The following is a 6,302-nucleotide window of genomic DNA, read 5'->3' on the forward strand; positions in this document are numbered from 1 at the left end:
GCGTTTCAAGCTGTTTGCGCTGTGCCTGCCATATTTATTGGATTTAACGGTATTCAACACGAGCAGACCTCATTTCAAAGGCGTGTAGTTCATATTTGTCCGTTTTGAACACCAAACTTTTGCAGAAAATCATAGTAATGAGATTCAAATCCGACCAAACCTGGTTGCAAATCGAGTGAAATGTCTTGCCAACGAAAGCGACGCAGTGCTGTATAAGGCGAGATCAACATGTCTACAAAAATCGTATCTGTTGATTTCTATAAAAAATGTGCCCTGATTGTAGCAAAAATTTACATTGCAAAGTGTGATGATTTGTTTATGTTTCTCTGTCTGACATTCATGGACGTGGCCCTGGTGTGATGTGTAACTGAGAGCATGTTGCTGATTAAAGATATAAACAAGACCACATCAAGCCCAGCTGTTAATGTCGTAAAAATCGCTGATACACAATACCTTGGCTAATTAAGTTTTGCAGCTTGATCGGATTTCACTCTAACTGGCTGTCAACTTCAATGTTTTTGGTACATAGAGAAAACTATGGGAGCAAAGTTTTTCGACAAAATGTCACATGACCAGCCACTTCCTGTGTTAATTATGCACATACCTAATTCTGGGCTTAATAATAGAGCTATAGTTCTGATTTTTGGTATGTAGGGATAACTATGGGATACAATTTTTTTTTACAAAATGTCATGTGACCTCAATTACCTTTGACCTCAAATATAGATATTTCTCCATAACTCAGTAATCACAAGGGCTACACCCTTCATATTTGGTGTGATGGGACACCTAATGATGACGCATCCTGTACCTCATTAATTATGCATGTATCTAATTTTGGGCCAGTCAATAGAGCTGGAAGTCTGATTTTCGGTATAAAGGGATAACTATGAGATACAATTTTTTTTGACAAAATATTATGTGACCTGGATGACCTTTGAACCCAAATATACATATATGGCAATAACTCAATAACCACAAGTTCTACACCCTTCACATTTGGTATGATGGGAGACCGTATGGTGCCATATCCTGTACCTTATTAATTATGCCCATATCTAATTCTGGCTAGTACAAATTATCTGCAAAAAGCAAATTCAATATTATTTGTTGCATGGTCTTACATAATGTGCTCTTTCCTATGATTATTAGTTGCGAGTGAGAATATGCAAAGGAACACTATCCACCCAGGGAGTCATATGGAGTCCTCTGCAGAAAAGAACAAGAATCAATGTGAACATGATGAAGCTTCTGAAGGTCACTGACAGTCAATGATATACTGACATATATGTACCTGTAACCAGTAAACATCTATTGGATGACTTGCCATGAAGGTGACATCACAAAGCTGTTCCTTGAGTATGTAACAGTAGATCAACAGAACATCATGTGCATAGCATGCAGTTTAATATTATTTGATTGTCTTTCTTGTGTAATACCTAGGGGGAAAATAGCTTTCCACATGAACCTGTGACCCCACAACCAATAAATCAGCTAAAGACAAACATATACTGGTGTGCAACATATTGAGCTGCCTTGTAGGGTTTGTTTGTATTTATGTAGGAATTGCGTTAACCCCAAATTTTGCTTTACAGACTCCCGATTTCGCACGAGGACCCCTACAACTTTTCAGTGAGGAAGGGTCCCATTCTTCAGAGAAATAAAGATATTTGAATTTGTTGAGGCCTGATTTTATGAACAAATTTCTCTATATTCCTCACTATATTTCGAAAAAAGCCTGTTGGCCAGTAAGTACTATGAACTGAAGCAGAAGGTCAGCCGCCATTGACAGCTATTTCATGTCACACATCAGAGATAATTAAACAGTCACAAAGGCTTAGGCTGAACAGAGCTTAGCAAATGAGAAAATTTTCAGCAACAGAAATTTGAAATTGCTGCAATGGCATGTAAAAAGCAGAGCAATAGCATATGAGAGGAAAGCAAAGAAAAAATTGTAGAAGACGTATAATGATAGCTGTTTTGCTTTCAGATTGTTAGATTACCTTGACACTGAGTTTCTGTATGTAAAATGTTTTTCAGAGTTAATATTGTGGAGTTACCCCATGAGGTTAACCACATGGTAAATTTCTAGCTCTATTGCTTTTAGTGTGTTCGAAGACAAACTTGACATTTTTCATATATAAAAAGTGAAGATATGGTACCATATATATTTTCTTTTCGAAATCAAGAACCCAACAAAATTTGGAATTTGACATGGAATAACTCTCATAAAGTAACTCCAAAAGTGTAACTTTGAAAAAAAAAATAATTAAATGCCATATTCTTCACTTCTTTTCTTTCAAAAATATGCAAATGGTTGTTTTTAAGCACATCAAAACAAACAGTGTTAAGAATTATCATCTGATGAATATCTTAAAGCAACTCCAAAATTTAACTTTGAAAAAATGTCAACATGAAGCACTATTAGTCTTCAACTTGTTATCTTCCAAATATTCCCAACAGTTTCTCTTTGAACACAGCAAATGCAACAAAGTTAGAAATTTATATGTGATGAACCGCATGAGGTAATGAAAACACTGTAACTTTGAAAAAAAAGTATATGAAGTGCCATACTCTTCACTTGTTATCTTTCAATAATGTCCAAACAGGTTGTCTTTGAACACAGCAAAACCAATAGAGTGGAGATTTACCATGTGGTGAACCTCTTATGGTAACTCAATAATTATTACTTGGAAAAAATGTTAACTTTTCACTTGCTATCTTTAAACATGTCCAAACAGTTTGACTTCAAAACCAAAAGAGATAGGAATTCATAATGTGATTATCTCATGGTGTAACTCGAAAATTACTATTTTTCGGGTAAAATACATAATGTACCATATTCTTCGTATACTACATTTGTTAGCTTTTCAAAAATGTCCACAGTTTGTCTTTAAACACATCAAAAGAGTTCATAATTTACCATGTGATTAACCTCATGAGGTAACGCCATAATATTAATTCTTGACAAAATGTTTACAGCAGATACCATACACTTCACCTGTTATTTTTCAAAATTCAAAATCCCACCACTTTGTCTTTGAACACAGCAAAACAACTGAGTTAGGAATTTACCATGTGATAACCTCATTAGGTAACTCAATAATTTTAACCCTGAACTAAAATTTACATGAAGTACCATACTTTTCACTCGTTTTTTTTTAATGTAAAAAACGTTGTTGTTGAAAACATCAAAACCAACTTATCTTTCCAAATTTCAGAAGTTCAAATGATTTGTCATTGAACATTGCAAAACCAACAGTACTGATTCTGTACATGTGTCAAATACATTCAGTATACAGTACGTATGCTAATAAAATGCAAAACTACAGTGTACACTTAGTGTGCAAACATCTGCATTACGTATACTCATGATCTGCATAGAAATACGCTACGCATATCAACGTATTGGAATGTTCCATATACAAAGATATACGCTGCATATGCAATTAGTATTCTGTTCCATATACGTCAATATACGTAAATATGCTAAGCGCATATCAAGCATTTTGTCTAGTGCGTGTATGTGTGTGTGGGTGTGTGTGTGTGTGTAAAATGCCAAACATAACGCTCCAAACGATGATTAGGTGCCATTAACAATTGCGGCACTGTGCATGAATAATATATGAATATAAACTGTTTTTGGCTAGTCATTATTTTTCTAGAATGCACATGAACAATAATGGCAGGGAAAGGGCTGTGAAGATGAAAACTGTAAAAAATTCTTACCTCGTCCAATAACGAATGCTAGGCTGCCAATGTACGTCCAAAATGGACCAACCTTAGCTTCTTCATTTTTTGTATTCGTATTGCTTTGAGAAGAATCTGCAGAATAAACAATTAATTGATGAATGTGTATAATGCAACATATTTCATTTGAACAATGTTTTCATTAAAAATTATTCCATTTGTTTTAAGTATTAATTAGGGTTGACCCAAGGGGCACAGAACCCGACTAAGTTAGTTTTAGGGAGCGTTTAGTTATTACGGCCGGGGTTGGCCGGCAAAATCCAGAAGGGGGTCACTTAATCTTCATAAGCATCTGTCCCTCAAAAAAGCAAGCAGTTTCAGTTTTCAGAAATATTGTGGGAGATAAAAATGATTCGCTGCATGATTTCATTATCTGAAGTCATTTAATTGTAAATCTGAACAAAGATATAATTGTCTGTCTTATTAACACCTTGACTTGGCTACTCTGAGGCTTGTCTTATTGTCAATGGATCTCACTGAGGGCAATGAACAATTCCTATTTCTTACATATTAGAGGTATGGCAAGATTTAAACAGTTACCTGTAGACTACGAGTACCATGAAAAGTTAAATAATTTTAAGGTGAAATTCTAAAATCCGATTTCGTGCACACATATCCATATGTAACCACCCTAGTCTAATCAAGTTCATTCATATTAATAATCAGGAGTACATAAATACACCGATTTACCTATTGTTGTATTGGAAAAAATAGTTGCCTCATAGACTCCCATGTACAGTGAATCTACATTTCGGTTAAATTCCAAAATCCAATTGTTGGCCAACACATCCATTTGTTACAACCCTAGCCTAATCAAGCTCATTGATGTTAATAGTCGGGAGTACATAAATACATAGATTTACCTATTTTTTATTGGAAAAAAAATATTTATAGTTACCTCATAGACTCCCATGTATAGTGGATGAACACTTTCAGTGAAATTTCAAAATCATATTCTTGTAAACATAATCTGCACCTTAACGATCATATTCTAGTCAAGTACAATTATGTTTATGTGACGTAGTGTCATGTGATTATTATTCATGAGCTGTCATTACTATTCATGAGGGCATGTATATCTCTCTTGGCCCACGTGTACTCAAGTCAGTCTCCAGCTTACCATCACTCTATGTACATAGCTTAGAGTTTAGTGTAATAAAGTAGCATCTTAGATTATATTGTACTCGCTGTTTCCAGTCGTCTTTACATCCCTTCATCATTGGAATACCAGCCTTGCCGGCCCGACACGCTACCACATAACCGACAATACCAACATAACCTCGGTTATATCACATTGGAGCCAGCGGTTGTGATTCTAACTCACATTCTCAAGACGGACTTGGAGGAAACCTGGTTGTAACAAAGCTTAACCCGTGAGTACTTTAAAGACACTATAAGCCGTGTGTAAGACACACTCGGAACTTTGAAAAATAACTGTGTGCTACTAAAAGCTGAGAGACTCGGAACGAACGCTTCTATGGTTGTTGTAACCTGACTTTGCTACAAGCAGCAAGTTAAATATCTGCCGGAACTTTGGCCCTTCCCTGAAATTCGATCTCTTTCACGCAATGTGTTGAGGTAATCTTGAGACCATCTTTTCCAGAAATGAGTGTGAATTTTGCCTAAATACTCTGATCTCCTCTGGAGACGTTCTTGGCTACCAAATGTTGGGTCATTTAGCTCATCTTCATCGATTGAGTAACATGGCAAAGTTGTGATAAGACGACCATGCAACAAGTGTGAAGGGGTCAAGGGTGAAAGATCGTTGGAATCGGTGGAAGATAAGTCAGTGGACGATCGTTCAACGTAGCTTCAATTTCAGCAAGAACTGTTTGTAACTCATCGACTGATACGAACGATCGACCGATGACTTTTTTGAGGGCAGTTTTAGTCAAGCCGATAAGTCGTTCCCAAAAGCCACCAAACCACGGCGCACGTTTTGGAATGAAAGTCCATTCCACGCGACAGTTTGCAAAATAGTTCCGTACTAGTACTGATTTCATCATGTTTTCTATTTCCGTCGCGGCTGATAAATATGTGGATCCGTTATCTGACATAATTTTGCGCGGCAGGGAGCGTCTGGCGGCGAACCCCCTGAAGGCTCGTAAAAATGTCTCGCTACTGAGGTTTGCGACTAATTCTAAATGTATGGCTCGAGTAACGGCACACGTGAATATACAAATGTACGCTTTTTGCTCAGACTTTCCTACTGAGACATACACTGCACCCGTAAAATCCACGCCAGTAACAGTAAAGGGTGGAGCATCGCTCAATCTACAACTCTGTAGGGGTGCGGGGATTGGTTTCTGTAGGATTTGCCGCAAACAACCCGACAGACAACGCATCTTCTCAATATTGATTTTACAAACGGTCGAATTTGTGGAATCCAAAATCTCTGCCGAATGTGTGTGATAGTTGTCTGTGATCCGGAGTGTTTTATTTGCCAATGAGCGGCGATCACTATCAATTTTGTGAAGTGATTTTCTCGGGGAAGGAGAAGCGGAAATTTAGTTTCCCAACTTAACGGCGCGTTGTGAAGCCTACCACCAACA

This window comes from Ptychodera flava (assembly GCF_041260155.1).
Source record: "Ptychodera flava strain L36383 chromosome 3 unlocalized genomic scaffold, AS_Pfla_20210202 Scaffold_25__1_contigs__length_14229661_pilon, whole genome shotgun sequence".
In the NCBI taxonomy this organism is placed as follows: domain Eukaryota; kingdom Metazoa; phylum Hemichordata; class Enteropneusta; family Ptychoderidae; genus Ptychodera; species Ptychodera flava.